We start from the raw sequence: 204 nt of genomic DNA on the forward strand, positions 1-204 counted from the left end.
AAGCCTCTACTCACCATAGAAGAAGGGGCTGGGGGGGCTCTGGGGCCTCCTGGCAGAGCCCCCCCACAGGCAGCACAGGGCAGCAGGGCCTAGGCTGGGGCCATCTCCAGGCCCTGCTATGTGGGCAGGGCCCCAGTGACCCAGACAGGCAGCTATAACTGCCGGTAAATGCCGGGGGTGGTCTTTTTTTTTTTTTTTAGTAGT

The sequence above is a fragment of the Gavialis gangeticus genome, unplaced genomic scaffold (assembly GCF_001723915.1).
Source record: "Gavialis gangeticus isolate Ggan-Ray unplaced genomic scaffold, GavGan_comp1, whole genome shotgun sequence".
Lineage (NCBI taxonomy): Eukaryota > Metazoa > Chordata > Crocodylia > Gavialidae > Gavialis > Gavialis gangeticus.